We start from the raw sequence: 15,114 nt of genomic DNA, 5'->3' as shown, positions 1-15,114 counted from the left end.
CTTGGTGAGGAGGGAACAAACGCGGTGTCAGAGACGCCTGCGTCCGCGTTTCTGCCTCCGAAGGGCCCTATTTCACATCCCTAGCTGAAACGGAGACCAGCCTGGCTCTTAAACATGACACACAATTTATGCAGCTGGACCAGAGGAGTCTCCTTTTCCCTATTTGGTACAGAATATTCTGAATCTCAACTTTTTTCTGCTCCAACCACTTTTAACAGAAATGCCAGCTTAACATGCAACGCACTCCTCCGGCTTTCGTGCATCATTTCAGAATTTACTGTACGCCCTTCAAGGCAAACACGACTTCTAAAAGCCCACAAAACGAATATACTACCAAAAATAAAATTCACTTCACATAGAAACAAATTGACAGATTTATAATTTTAAAAACAATAAAAAGCTATGAAAATATAACTGGTAACTTCTGCCTCCCACCTAGGACCAACCTGCTAAAACCATATTGTTCACATCCCCAGTGAACTACAGGGACGCCCTCGGTACGATGAGAACAGCAAGGAGGAGAGAGGGGACTGCAGTCCAACGTCTGTTCTTAACTAACACTGGGCAGGTGACTCTGGTGGCCCCCAGTTTCCCACCTGTCAATGGAAGTCAAACGTGATCACGGTGAAGAGAGGCCACCACCTCTCCTGTGGCTGATGGTGGAGTCACAGCAGCTATTACCACGCCTGCCTCTCACCCACTCTGCCCCAGGGGAGCAGCCGTGAATCACGTTGGGCTTTACCTGTAGAGAACAGTCCCCCCTGTCTGTTCTTGGCCTGTGTCAAGTTTAGCAGAAATGGACATTTAGGTACATCATATAAATGCACAAACACAACCAAAGGAGCCAAAAGCAAAACCGAAAACAAACATGTGCCCTAAAATGAGGAAGATGAGCAAGAGTGTAAGTGGGCAACAATAATGTAAACGAGTTAATGTCTCGTCCTCCCTGTGGGAGCCAACAGACACGGCTTGAAGTGGACAAACCGAGCAATCAAGAGAAAGGGGTGACTGGACTCATGGAGGTCATTGGCAGGGCTTAGATAGGGTACAAGTGAGTCACCTTTGGTAAGGGGGACTAGCGCGAGGGACCAGGGAAATATACTTGGACTTTTGCATGCATCACTGTATAACCACCACCACTTATCATTCAAGAAACTAAGTCTGCAAATGTTTAGCGCTGACAGTGTCCAGAAGGAGGGGCACAGAGGCAAGAGGTCTGAGCAGCAGACGCTGGACATCACGGGACTGACTGACAGGGAAGCGCCGAGCACTGCGGAACGGCAGCTCTCCAAGCACAGTCTGTGCACCCCCGGCAGACCAGAGTCCCCTTCTGGGAGTCCGCGAGGTCAAAGGTATTTCCATGTTCATAACAAAACTATGTCACTACATGCCTTTGTCACCGTGCGGGTTTCTCAGGGTGCTGCAACACGCGATCGAGCCGTGCTGAGAGTCACTGTGCTCATCGTCACACGCTCCATTTCTCAAAATGTCAGTGTCACATAGGAACGTCTCTGACAGAGCTGTAAAAGGCCTGTTATTCCATTTGGACCCTCGAGTGTGCATCTCTTTCCTACTCTGCGTGACCAAGTGTCAGGGCAGGACGGTTGTCCTGGGCAAAAGCACTCAAGCAGCTGTTTGTGATGCGAGTGAAACCAGCCGCTTTACTTGTGGAGCATCGTGTTTACCTGGAAGAGTGACTGACAAAGAGCTACGGTTACACAGACTTGAGCCGCCGGCAAACGTCTCCTTGAAAAGGAACAAAGTGAGCCTGTCACTTCAAAGAAAACAATCGACGGTATTTGTTGCCGATGATAAAATTTGAGCTTTCAAGTGAAGAGGAGAATTTTGTGACTTGTGCCAGCTGCCCTGAACTTGACGGCAGACTCATGTTTGAAGGCCTCTCTGATGACATTGGTGGCGATATTAACAAATGTTATTTCCTAATATTATAAAATGAAACGTGTCACCATTTTGGAGATCTGTATCACTCTGTAAACCATTTTCAAAGTAACCAAGGCAGTCACCGATCATTATACATGGTAGCATCGTTATAAAGGTAGAAGATCCATTCTTAGGGCAAGATAAACCAGTAGGTCTTAACACAGCAGGGTATAAACAGTTCAGTGATTTGGTTTGAGATTCCACATTGCAAATATCCTATAAAAAAATAGAAGAATGGGGGGGAGGGGCAGAGTGAAGCAAGATGCCTAAAAGAAACCTCCAGCAACCCTCCCTCTGCAGGAACACCAAGTTCAACAACTATCCAAGCAAGCAAGAATTAAAAGTCAGGTGAGCGATGGGTCACACTGCCTGGTTTTAACATTGTACCAAGGAAAAGGCACTGAGGAGGGCAGGAGAGACAAGTCTGCCCTGCACAGGCCACCCCTTCCCCGTCCCCGGGCAGTGTCCTGTCACCGTGCCAAGTAGGGAGGGGCTCTGTGTGCCCAGGGCAGGGAGAGAGAAGTGACTGTGGGACTTTGCACTGAAGCTCAGGGCCGCTCTGGCATAGGGGACCCAGCACAGGGCAGAATCCGGCGGTGCCCACGGAAGCAGCATCTAGACCTGCCCGGCCAGGGGGGAATCCACACCCTGAACCCTGGGCTCCGGCCGGCCCCACCGCCGCCAACAAAGCAGCTGGGCCTGGGCTAAATGCGTGAGGTGGCAGGCGACAGAGGCCACAGTCCCTGGGCAGTTCTTGCGGCTGGGCTGGCTCCAAGGCAGGGGACGTGGGCTGCACGTGACGCGGCAAGACACCAGCAGCCAGGGCCACGCCAGGGCCTGCGCCGCCCTCCCCAACTCCAGCCAGCTCGGCCCGGGGAGAGTCCTCCTCCAACGGAGGAAGGGAAGGGGAGGGTTCAGAGGACTTTGTTTTGCAACTGGGCACCGGCTCAACCGCAGTGACATAAAGTACCAAGCAGAGTCCTGAAGTCCCTGAGTCCAGGTCTTGGTTCCTGAACTTTCCTTCTAGACCCAGCCTGGGCCAGAAGGAAGGACCCAGTGCTGGCAGAATTCACCACACTCTGACAATTTTTTTGTTTGTTTGTTTGGCATTCAGAACAGCTAGAACTTTCCTGGCCATTTAGTAAACACTTCTTGGCTGAAGAGTTTCCCACCTTGGGCTTTGAGCAAACATCAGGGGCATCCCGGCAGCAGTCACCACTGGCTTTGGGTGACACTGGGCTGGCCTCAGCTGCACCCTGGCACTGGTGGCCACAGGGAGTGAGTGCCCACCTCACTCCTCCCCCAACTCCAGCAGCCCTGCAGAGAGCGAGAGACTCTGCCCGGTCATCCAGGGAATTCTCCTGTATCTCACCAAGTCCACCGATGTGGCACCACCAGGAGTCTGCAGGAGTCACAGCATTTGTGGGCGTGGGCCCCCCAGTGCTGATGTGGCTGCAGTGATTCAAGACTTAGATCACAACACTCAATTCCCTTTGGATATCTGGAAAATCTTCTCAAGCAGGACAGATTCAAACAAGCCTAGACTGAGAAGATTAAAATAAATACCTAACTCTTCAATGCCTAGACAGCAACATCAACAGCAAGGAAGACATGACCTCACCAAATGAACTGAGTAAGGCACCAATGACCAGTCCTGCAGTGAGGGAGATAGGTGACCTTTCAGACAAAGAATTCAAAATAGCTGTCCTGATGAAGCTCAATGAACTTCAAGACAACACACAGAAGGAATTCAGAAGCCTATCAGAGAAATTCAGCAAAGAGATTGAAATTTTAAAAATCAAGCAGAAATTCTAGAGCTTAAGAATTCAATTGACAAACTGAGAAATGTATCAGAGTCTCTCAATGGTAGAACTGACCAAGCGGAAGAAAGAATTAGTGAGCTTGAGGACAAACTATTTGAAAATAAACATTCAGAAGAGGAAAAAGAAAAAAGAATAAATAAGAGTGAAACATGCCTACAAGATCTAGAAAACAGTCTAAGAAGGGGAAATCTAAGAGTTATTGACCTTAAAGAGGAGGTAGAGAAAGAGACTGGCGTAGAAATTTTATTCAAAGAAGTAATAATGGAGAACTTTCCAAACCTAGAGAAAGATATCAATATTCAGGTACAAGAGGGTCATAGGACATCAAGCAGACTTAACCCAAACAAGACTACCTCCAGGCATTTAATAATCACACTCCCAAAGGTCATGGATAAAGAAAAGGTCCTAAGGGCAGCAAGAAAAAAGAAAAAAAAGAATATATAAAGGAGCTCCAACATGTCTGGCCGCAGACTTCTCAGGGAAAACCTTGCAAGCCAGGGGAGAGTGAAATGATATACTCAAAGTCCTGAAGAAATAAACCCTTAACCCTAGAATATTATATCCTGTAAAAATATCCCTCAAACATGAAGGAGAAATAAAGACTTTTCCAGACAAGCAAAATCTGAGGGATTTTGTCAACACTAAACCTGTCCTACAAAAAATGCTAAAAGGAGTTCTTCAATCTGAAAGAAAAGAACATTAATGAACAATAAGAAACCATCTGAAGTTATACAACTCACTGGTAACAGCAAGTACACAAATACAGAACACTCTATTGCTGTAATTGCAGTGTATAAACCACTTATATCTTCAGTAGGAAGACTAAAAGACAAAACTATCAAAAATAAGACTAACTTTTTGAAAGACAGATAGTGTAAAAAAAGATATGAATGGAAACAACAAAAAGTTAAAAAGCCAGTGGGGGATGGAGTTAAGGGTAGAATTTCTGTTAGATTTATCTTTGCTTGTTGATATATCTGTTTGTTTATTTGTAAGCAGAGTTATCCTATGTTTAAAATAATTGGTTATAAAATATTTTTTGCAAGCCTCATGGTAATCTCAAATCAAAAAACCTACAAGATATACACAAAAAAATAAAAAGCAAGAAATTACAACACACTACCAGAGAAAATCACTCTTAACAAAGGAAGACAGGAAGGAAGGAAGGAAGAAAAAAAGAGATGACTACAAAGAAACAGAAATCAAGTAATATCATGGCAACCATAAGTCCTTACGTATCAATCATAACAATGAAACACTGGACTTAACCTGCACTATAGACCAAATGGACCTAATAGATATTTATGGAATGTTTCATCCAACAGCTCCAGAATACATGTTCTCCTCCTCGGCTCATGGATCATTCTCAAGGATAGACCGTATGTTAGGCCACCAAACAAGTCAAGACAACTTAAATCATACCTAGTATTTTCTCTGACCACAATGGAATAAAACTAGAAATCAATAACAACAACACTGGAAACTATACAAACACATGGAAATTAAACAATATGCTCCTTAATGACCGGTGGGTCAATGAAGAGATTAAAAGGGAAATTAAAAAATTTCTCAAAACAAATGAAAATGAAAACACAACATATCAAAAACCTATGAAATACAGCAAAAGCAGTAGTAAGAAGCAGGTTTTTAGCAATAAATGCTTACATCAAAAAACTAGAAAAGCTTCAAATAAACAACCTAACAATGCATTTTGAAGAACTAGAAAAACAAGAGAAAATCACATCCAAAATTAGTATAAGAAAAGGAAATAATAAAGATCAGAGCAGAAATAAATTCAGTTGAAACCAAGAAAATAATACAAAAGATCAACAAAATGAAAAATTGGTTTTTTTTAAAAGATTAACAAAATTGACAAACCTTTAGCCAGACTAAGAAAAAAAAAGAGAAGACAAGTAAAATCAAAAATGAAAAAAGAGAAATCACAACAAATACTGCTGAAATCTAAAGGATCATTAGAGACTACTATGGTAACTATTATATACGCCAACATATTGGAAAACCTAGAAGAAATGGACAAATACCTAGATACATACAACCTACCAAGATGGAACCAGGAAGAAATCCAAAATCAGAATAAACAAATAACAAGTAATGAGATAGAAGCAGTAATAAAGTCTCCCATCAAAGAAAACCCCATGATCTGATGGCTTCACTGCTGAATTCTACCAAGGATTCAAAGAACTAATAACAACTCTACTTGAACTAGTCCAAAACATCAAGGAGGAAATACTTCCAAACTCATTCTGAAAGGCCTGTATTACCTTGATACCAAAACCAGACAAAGACAGAACAGCAAAAAATTATAGGCCAGTATCTCTGATGACCATACATCCAAAAATTCTCAACAAAATACTAGCAAACTGAATTCAACAACATATTAAAAAGATTATTAATCACAATCAACTGGGATTCATTCCAGGGATGCAAGGGTGGTTCAACATACACAAATCAATCAATGTGACACATCATATCAACAGAATGAAGGACAAAAACCATATGATCATTTCAATTGATACTGAAAAAGCATTTGGTAAAACTCAACATCCCTTCATAATAAAAACTCTCAAAAAACTATGTATAGAACAAACTTACCTCAACATGATAAAAGCCATATATGACAGACCCACAGCTAGTATCATACTGAATGGGGAAAAACTGAAAGCCTTTTCTCTAAGATCTCAAACAGGACAAGGACGCCTACTGTCACCACTGTTATTCAACATAGTACTGGAAGTTCTAGCTAGAGCAATCAGACAAGAGAAATAAATAAAAGCATCCAAATTGGAAAGGAAAAGTCAAATTGTTTGCAGATGATAATGATCTTATATTTACAGAAAACTAAAGACTGCAAAAAAAAAAAAAAAAGAAAAAAACCAACTTTTAGAACAGATAAACAATTTCCATACAGTTGCAGGACACAAAATCGATATATAGAAATCAGAAATCACTGGTATTTCTGTATGCCAACAGCAAATAATCTGAAACAGAAAACAAGGAAGGAATCCCATTTACAATAGCTACAAATAAAATAAAATACCTAGGAATAAATTTAACCAAAGAAGTAAAATCTCTATAAGAAAAACTATAAAACGTTTATGAAAGTAATTGAAGAGGAAACAAAAAAAAATGGAAAGATAGTACATGCTCATGGACTGAAAGAATCAATGTTGTTAAAATGTCCATACTACCCAAAGCTACCTACAGACTCAGTGCAATCTCCATCAAAATACCAATGACATTCTTCACAGGAATAGAAAAAATAATCCTAAAATTGATATGGAAACACAAAAGACCCAAAATGGCCAGAGCTATCCTTAGCAAAGAGAACTGGAGGAATCATGTTACCTAATTTCAAATTGTACTGCAGAGCTGTGGTAACCAAAACAGCATTGTTATGGCATAAAAACAGACACATAAACCAATGGAACAGAATAGAGAACCCAGAAATAAAATCCACACATCTATAGTGCATTTATCTTTTTACAAAGTTGCCAAGAACATACAGTGCAGAAAAGACAGTCTGTTTAATAAATGGTGCTGGGAGGGCTGAAGAATGAATCTAGACCCTTCTCTCTCGCCATATACAAAAATCAAATCAAAATGGATTAAAGACTGAAATCGAACACATAAAAGTATGAAACTACTTAAAGAAAACATTGGGCAAATGCTTTAAGACATTGGTCTGGGCAAGGACTTCTACCCCTAAAGCACAGGCAACCAAAGTGAAACTGGACAAATGGGATCACATTAAGCTCAAAAGCTTCGGCAAAGGAAACAATCAACAAAGCGAAGAGACAACCCACAGAACGGGAGAACATATTTGCAAACTACCCATCTGACAAGGGATCAACAGCTAGAATATATAAGCAGCTCTAACAACTTAATAGGAAAAAAATCAAATTATCTGATTAAAAAATGGGCAAAAGATCTGAACAGACATCTCTCAAAAGAAGACAAATGGCAAACAGGTCCATGAAAACATGCTCAACATGTCTGAGCATGTTAGCAGAGAAATGCAAATCCAAACTACAATGAGGTATCATCTCACCCCAGGTAAAACGGCTTTTATCAAAAAGACAGGCAATAATGAATGCTGGTGAGGATGTGGAGATGGGGAACCTGGTACACTGTTGGTGGAAATGCGAATTAGTGCAACCACTGCGGAGAACAGTATGGAGGTTCCTCAAAAAACTGAAAATAGAACTACCATATGAGCCAGCAATCCCACTGCTGGGTATATATCCAAATGATGGAGAATTCTGTATATCAAAAAGATATCTGCGCTCCATGTTTATTGCAGCACTATTCACAATAGCCAAGATTTGGAAACAACATAAGCACCCATCAACAGATGAATGGATAAAGACATTGTGGTACTTATAAACAATCGAATATTATTAATATAGAGCCACAAAAAAACAGTGAAACCCTGCCATTTGCAACAACATGGAGGGAACTGGAGAACATTTATGTGAAGTGAACTAAGCCAAGCACAGAAAGACAAATTTCACACGTTCTCACTCATATGAGGGAGCAAAATATTAAAGACAATTGATCTCACGGAGACAGAGTAGAAGGATGGTTACCAGAGCCTGGGAGGGGTAGCAGGGAGGAGGGATAAAGTGGGTTTGGTTAATGGGTGCACAATTATAGTTCGTTAGACACAATGAATAATATGTGACAGCACAACAAAGTGACTATAATCACAGTAAGTTTGGGTATACTTTAACCAAAGGAGTGCAACTAGAATGTTCCCAACACAAAGAAATGATAAATGCCTGAGGTGATAAACACCCCCTCACCCTGATCTGATTAATTCACCCTGTATGCCCATATCAAAACATCACCTGTACCCTATAAATATATATTATTAGGTACCCATAACACTTAAAAATAAAATTTATAAAGATTAAAAAGAAAGCATATGTTAATATTAGTCCTGTCAATTCTTTGAGGTATCAAATAGAAATTAATCAACACAGTCCTTACCGTATCGTAAAGCATATAAACCTCTAACACTGAGACTCCAGAAAGTGAAGATCTATTTCAGTTATAAATACTGGCTAATAGGGGTAAGTTCCAAAGGTTTCCATAAAATTTTCTCTGTGAAATGATTTCCATTATAAAATTTGAAATATAGTCCCACATTGGGGGGGGAGGGTGACTCAATTTAAAACTTTTGGTAAAGACAGAGGTAAGATGAGTCCAAGGTCAAAAAACATTTGTCATTTTTGCTTTAATATACTGCCCTTCATTCATTTTTTCATTTTTATTGTATACATTATGTATAATTTCTCAGAATTCTTTTTCACTTTTATCATCCCAGCTTTCTCATTCAACAAACTTTTAATCAAGCATGTACCATATACAAAGTACTACTATAAATAAGATAAATATGACTACATCCTTGCCCTCCAGTAGACTGGGCAGAATTATCTCATTTCTCCAAAAGAATCACTGTCTATTCTGATATACTCCACATTTACAATGCATTAACCTAAATACTTCAGACAACAGGAAATGAATTAAATCTCTACTTGATTTAATATGTTAAAAACCTATACATCCAATTCACATATAAAAAGTTCTGGTGTATTTCAATTGTATTCTTAGAATATGCATCTGGAGATAGTTGTTCCATGCTAGCATAACCTAAGGTTTTCAATATTCACGATAGATATTTATCACACAAAACTGGACTCCAGAGGGTAAACTGGTGGAACCATTAGATATGCTTACATTTTCATGTTATTATCCACATATACATTAATACATTCAGACACAATAATAAACGAACCTATTTAATTCAAAACCTTCCAGGGATTTAAACACATACTTAAATAACAGGATACAGAGCCATCTAGTGGCCTCATAAAAACTGATGCTTCATGAAATTTTGTTTTGTTCCATCAGGTTTTACATAAACATAAGCTTATTTTCCCACTAATACAGACATTTATAATCCTTGTGGCTAGTGTATCAAAGGAATTTTGGAGCTCAGGTACCAGAGTAAATGTTTGCCATTATGAAACACCTACAGTCTATGTTATGGGGACAAAAAAGTAAAGAAAAGAAAAACGAGAATTTTAGTAAGCGATCATTAAATTTTCAAATTATTTTAATATATACAGTAGCAAAACATTATATATTTTACAAATATTAGTTCACAAACACTCCAGAACAGTAATATGCCACATTAAATGTTAAATGAACAATAATGTTCCTTTGCATAAAGGCATGTAAACCAAAAAAAAAAAAAAAAAGTCTCATTAGTAAATGATTAAACCAAGGAGCACAAGCCTTCCGAGAAAGATAAAAAGAAAAAGTCAAACTCTTGCATGTTAAGTATTTAATGAAACATAAGTGCAGAATCTCACTGACAGGTGAGTTTCTACGACCAAGTCAGGCCACTTTGAGATCACAGAGCACCCGGGCAAAGCCAAAGCTTTTCAGGCTAAACCACAGAAGTGTCAGCATGTTGCTTGCTAAACTTCTCAATAAACATATACATTAGCCATGTGTTATGATGTCAAACACTTACTCTGGAACCTCAGTCCCAAAACTCCGCTGACCCACCATCACCTCAAAATGCATTGATCCTACTTACCACATTTTCGATGTCCCTCGTTCTTCTCAGGTACTGTGATCGCTCCTTGTCCAGCTTCAATTCCATGACAAATCAACAGAACCAACGCCCGGCGTGCATTCCTTTTCCCTTCCCTCATTTTGCTTCCCTCTCGGCAAACCCCAATGGAGTTCACTCCAACTCTCTGCCAGCTCCACACCCATGCAGCTGAGCTCAACGTGGACAAAATACACAGCCGTGCTGAAGATTTGAACTTCAATCCAGTACAAGAATTCACGCAAGCTACTACTCTGACCCAGGAACCCTACTACTTTTCCAAACCCATTGACGCTTACTCCTAATTATATCTTTTTTCCTCTCTCCTCAAATTCCTAACACTCTCCCCCATTCTCACTCTGTTGACGGCCTTGCTTTCTATTACCCTAAAAAAAATCAGAAGAGAATATTCCAAGTTCACACCACACTCCTTCACCCATAAGCACCTGTACCCATATACTCCTGTTCTACAGATCAGCCGCCTGAACTATTGATACTGTCTCAGACTAACCCCCACTCTGCTCTCGCTGCCCTCTCATCCCCCAAGCAGTTTGCCAAATCTCTGCTGTATCATCAATTTCCCCATTTCTACTGGATTTTTCCTATCAGAATACACACGCTTTAAGTTCTCCCGTGCTTAAAAAAATAATCCACCTTTTATCCCCAACCCTTTCCAGATACTGCCCCATGTCTCTTCCCCTGTACAGTGAAACTCCTCAGAAGAATTGCTGCAAATCCACCATCTCCAATTCTCCTGCCATTGTCTCTGAAACTGTTCTTAACAAGGTCTCCAACGGCCTCCATATTGCTGTAACCAAGATGGTTTTGAATACTGATCAGGTAATTTGTAGAATGTCTTATCAATTTGATTTTGTCTTTTTTTCTCGTGGTTCGGCAGGGGTATGGGCTGTGAGGAAGAATAACACAGAGGAGGGTGTAAGTGCCCGTATCACATTGTATCAGAGTACACACCATCAACATGACTTATCACTGATGTTAATATTGACCACCTGGACCAGGTAGTGTTTGCCACTTTTCACAACTGCAAAGTTAAGCTTCCTCCCCCTTTCCTTACTCTACCCTTTGAACGCAAATTACTATGCATAGGCCACAAAAAGGTTAGTGCTGAGATCAGGAAGGGGGATTCAATTCCACCTCTTGGAGAAAAATCCTTTTTTAAAATAAATATAAAACCTTTTCAATTTCAGAAATATATACTGAGTACCTCAAAGCACTGAAAAATGCAATTGAGTGCTCATTTAATGCAAGTCATTCTGCTAGGCACTTCAAAGAAGAGTTAGACATAGTCCTTCACCACAAGGAGTTTATAATAAAGAGATACCACATGAAAAATGTGAGTTAAGTACTAAACATTAAAAAGGAAAAAATCAAATTCGGTTGAAGTAATGAAAACTCTCACAGAACAAGTGATAGTCGAGCAAAGCTTTGAAAGCAGAATAGAATTTTGACAGCTCAGAATGGGTGAGAAGGCATTCAAGATGGAGAAAAAAAGCATAAACAAAATATGGAGTAGAAAAGGGCATATTTTTTAAGCCCAGTTTCAGACAAAGCACAAAGTTCTAGTCAAAAGCACAGGTGTGGGTGCCCACAGATACTCTCACTCACAGTGTTCACTGTTCTAACTCCCTGAGCCAGTGGAAATATTTATTTCAAATCCTTAGTAAGACTATACAGCTCAGCATAAACAGATGCTGTTACGGGCTGAATTGTGCTCCTGCTGAAGTCCTAACACCCAGTACCTACAATTATTTGGAGAAGGAGACTTTAAAGAGGCAATTAGGGCACTCTGGGAAGCTGAGGTGGGAGGATCACTGGAGGTCAGGAGTTCGAGACCAGCCTGAGCAAGAGCGAGACTCCCGTCTCTACTAAAAAATAGAAAGAAATTATCTGAACAACTAAAAATATATAGAAAAAATTAGCCGGGCATGGTGGCACATGCCTGTAGTCCCAGCTACTCAGGAGGCTGAGGCAGGAGGATCGCTTGAGCCCAGGAGTTTGAGGTTGCTGTGAGCTAGGCTGAGGCCACGGCACTCACTCTAGCCCAGGCAACAGAGTGAGACTCTGTCTCAAAATAAATAAATAAAATAAAAAATAAAGAGGCAATTGGGGTTAAATGAGGTCATAAGGGTGGGCCCTAATCCAATATGATCAGTGCCCTTTTAAGAAGAGGCAGCTGAGACAGACAGGTACAAAAGGAAGCTGACGCTAAGATACAGGAAAAGCCACACGCATGCAAGGGAGGGGGCCTGAGGACAACCTATGACACCTTGATCTCAGACTTCCAGCCTACAGAACTGTAACAAAGCAAGTTTCTGCTGTTTCAGCCACCCAGTCCGTGGTTATTTTGTTATGAGAGCCCTAGCAAACTAATAATACACATGACCATTTAGAGATTCTAAATAAAAGATAATCTGGCAAAACTCCCTACTGTGCTTTGGTAGTTAAGCCTTGTGATTGAGTAGTTCTTTCAGTTCATCAGCGAGATGAAATAAGTGAAGAAGTGAGAAGTAGTACAATGGGGTGAAATACGGTGAGCCTTAGAAACGGCTCCAGTCCTCTTAAGAAACTGTATCTCCCATAAGCCTGTGCATCCCAATCCTAACCATAATAGCAATTTTTACTCTAATTAAATTCTCTCCCCCAAAAAGTATGCAACGACCACATGAAGTTTCTGCGGATCTCCACTGTGTCCCTGCCGGCAATGGCCGCAAGGTGCCGAAGTAAAAGGTGTGTTTCTTACCGGAAGAAAATAAAAAGAACAGAAAACGAATTTGGTGTTGTTTAACAAGCGCGCATCTAAGACTAAAACTCTTCCTAAAAGCTGGAAAGTCTACAAGGGCAGTAGCTCTACTATCCGTTAACCGCAGCAGGTGCGTGAGGCCCAGGTGTCCGGCCGTCAGGAGCCCACGGCGGCCGACGCGGGCAGAGGCTGCGGCCCGGCCACGGGGGACCTGCACGGACACACGCCCGGGCTCCCGCAGGCCCGCCAGGCCCCACGCCCGTTCCTTTTTCCAATATCGCGCTCGCGAGCCGGGGAGGCTGCGGCATTCGGGGCAAACGCCCCTGAGGTCAGCCGGAACCCGAGCCTGAAAGACCGCCGGCACCGGCGCCCCCGGGACAGCAAGCCCGGCGGAAGACGAAGGTCACGGAAAGTTCGCTAGCAAGCAGACCAAAAACCTCAGCTACTTTGATAAGAAATGAATCTACCAAGAGGTTAAGCGGCAGAGAACCGGCAACCCTGTGTCTCGGGAACAACGAGAACTTCTAAACTAAAACAACCGTCCAGGGTTAAACCGGAAACAACGCTGGTTCGGCGAGCGGACGCTCCCGGGTGTCAGGCGAGCCGGGTCCGCAGGAACGTTCCGGCGGAGGTGCGCACGCGGCCGCCCGGACCCGCCCGGGGAAGCCCCCCCCCCCGGAACCCGCCCGGACCTGCACGACGGGACGGAGAGAAGGGGGCGGGGCCCAGGGAGGCGTGGCCACCTGGAGGGCGGGGCCGCGGCGCTGCGCGGAGGGCGGGACGAAGGGTGGTGTACGCAAGCCCCGCCCCTCGCGGCGCTTCCCCCGGAAGAGCGTCATCACTGCTATAAAGGGGCGTGCGCAGAGAGACTGGGCGTTTTCCGTCCGGGGAGCGCTGCGCTGTGTTGGATGTAGGCTGCGCGCCAAAATGATAATTGGGCCGGAACGGACTGGCTTTCCGAAGATGCAGGGGACTCGAGAAGCTTGTTGGGTCGGTAGGGCAGGGTCAGCTTTGAAAACCTTCCGGCTGGCAAGCGTGGCCGGCCTGAGGGGCCCCTTAGGTCACCGGACGGCCGCGTGCGGCCCCGGGCCCTAAACCCCGGCGCGCCTGGGCCGTGGCCCGGGGGACGGTTCCGTGCAGCTGCTGCCCGCGGCGAAGGTCGTTAGTTCCGCCGTCGGTGTCGTGTGGCCGTCTTGAGTGTCACCGTCAATTAGCGTCCGCACCCCAAGAACCGCCGGTTGGACCCCGAAGGTGAGTGACGTCTTTCGGGGCTGCGCTTGGCTGTTGAGTTTCGGGCTCTGAATCTCCATGTGTCTTTGGGACCTGTCAACTGTGGCAGTCTCCATTCCTAGCCATGGAAGAGCATATTCTTGTTTATTGGCAAAGCTGTCACCATTTAATTGGTATCAGATTCTGACTTGCACAAGTGACATTCTTGGCTGTTGAAACTCCGGGGGGTGCCGGTTACTGGGCAGACTTTTCTGAACTGTGGTTTGAACGTTTCTAGGAAGCGGAGCTCGTTCTGATGGGTGATGGGAAGATGACAAGGTACGTTTATTTGCTTTTTCATATTCCGAGTTAACTTGAAACCCCTTAGCGCTAAGACACTGGAAAGCTGACGTCGGCGCGTTTTGTCATTTGAAAACCAACCGACTTTGTTGTTGAAATCACAGAGCAGCGAGGTGAGTACAGGCCCGAGGTTTGTAATGCCCGTTTTTTTTTTTTTTTTTTTTTGTCTTGCAGATGCCAAGTCCGTAGTGACGGTGAGTGAAGCCTTATCGCGTGTCCTGCCGTGGATTATACCAAAATTTCTCAGTCGTACTTGGAGGAACAGCTGTTTCTGGTGATGTTCTGGAAACTACCAGGGCACCAACTTTAAATAAAGGCCTGAGTTTTTTAGAGGGGATTCCTTGATAATGAAATAAAATGCTTAATTCATGTGGAAA

The 15,114-nt window shown here is 42.8% G+C and overlaps 1 long non-coding RNA gene and 1 other non-coding gene across 2 annotated transcripts; both read left to right on the top strand.

Moving 5' to 3' along the window:
* The first annotated feature begins 14,086 nt into the window (after positions 1-14,086).
* On the top strand, positions 14,087-15,114 carry LOC123627705. Its single transcript, XR_006731443.1, has 3 exons — positions 14,087-14,419; positions 14,676-14,716; positions 14,912-15,114. It is a non-coding gene; the product is annotated as an uncharacterized LOC123627705 (long non-coding RNA).
* LOC123627798 lies at positions 14,473-14,603 on the top strand. The gene has a single exon (XR_006731504.1). It is a non-coding gene; the product is annotated as a small nucleolar RNA SNORA24 (small nucleolar RNA).

The sequence above is a fragment of the Lemur catta genome, chromosome 26 (genome assembly GCF_020740605.2).
Source record: "Lemur catta isolate mLemCat1 chromosome 26, mLemCat1.pri, whole genome shotgun sequence".
Taxonomy (NCBI): Eukaryota; Metazoa; Chordata; class Mammalia; order Primates; family Lemuridae; genus Lemur; species Lemur catta.
The sequence above is the reverse complement of the archived record's forward strand: the minus strand, read 5'-3'. Positions and strand labels throughout refer to the sequence as shown.